Raw genomic sequence first — 1,103 nt, forward strand, 5'->3', positions numbered from 1 at the left:
TATTTATTTATTATATGTAAGTACACTGTAGCTGTCTTCAGACACTCCAGAAGAGGGCGTCAGGTCCTGTTACGGGTGGTTGTGAGCCACCATGTGGTTGCTGGGATTTGAACTCTGGACCTTCGGAAGAGCCTGTCATGGGTTCTGATACTTGCCCCTATGTGGCATAGTGACAAGAAACAGACAGCGACTGACCTTTCTGACTTCAGTTCGTTACATTTTACTTAATCATGTAATTTGAGCATGGTTTATGTTTCTGCGCAGTGAGATACTGATAATTACCGAGTTCTACGTGCACAGCAGTATGTGCCTGTGATCCTAGCTATGTAGAAGTAAATACATATACATTAAATAATAATAGTAAACATTGTTTGCTTCATGGAGCTATATGAAAAGTAAGAAAGTTAATATAAATGTTCAGAAATAAGTCTGCTGCTAGTGTTAACTGTGGTTATTGTTACTATTGGTATTATTTGAAATAGAGACGGTCTTTTTGGCTTAACAATATTGGAGTCCTACTTGTTCATTGAATTCTGAATTGATTGACTCAAGATTATTAATGTAAAATAATGACCTTTGTGGCTGGAGTGTCAGGTCAGGAGTTAGAGCCTGCACTGCTCTTTGAGAGGTTGGTCCCCAGCACATCTCCAGGCTCTCAACCTGAAACTGCAGCTCCTGGGGACCTAGTTCCCTGCTCAGACCCCTCACGAATACGCATACACTCATAGACAAGCACATACATAGACATAATTTAAGTGTCCGTTTTTGGTAAGCTTAGTTACTGATTATATTAAATGTGCTAAAATGTTTTATATGGGCATTTCTCTGTCTCACACAACACATGATTTCTTTGTTAAGAGAAAGTCTTTATATGTGTCTAAGGCTAGCAATGGGTGAGTTTTCACCTTATTATATATCTCACTAGCATGAACTGTTACTTGCTTTATTAATCTTAGTCATTCTGACAGGTCTATGATGGAGTTTCAAAGGTTTGAATTACATTTCCCTGATGGCTAAAGATGTTGAACATAGAAGTGTTTCTCAGCCATTTGAATTTTCTCTTTTAAGAATTCTTTGTTTAGATTTGTACCCCATTTTTTAAC

The sequence above is a fragment of the Mus pahari genome, chromosome 7 (genome assembly GCF_900095145.1).
Source record: "Mus pahari chromosome 7, PAHARI_EIJ_v1.1, whole genome shotgun sequence".
In the NCBI taxonomy this organism is placed as follows: Eukaryota; Metazoa; Chordata; class Mammalia; order Rodentia; family Muridae; genus Mus; species Mus pahari.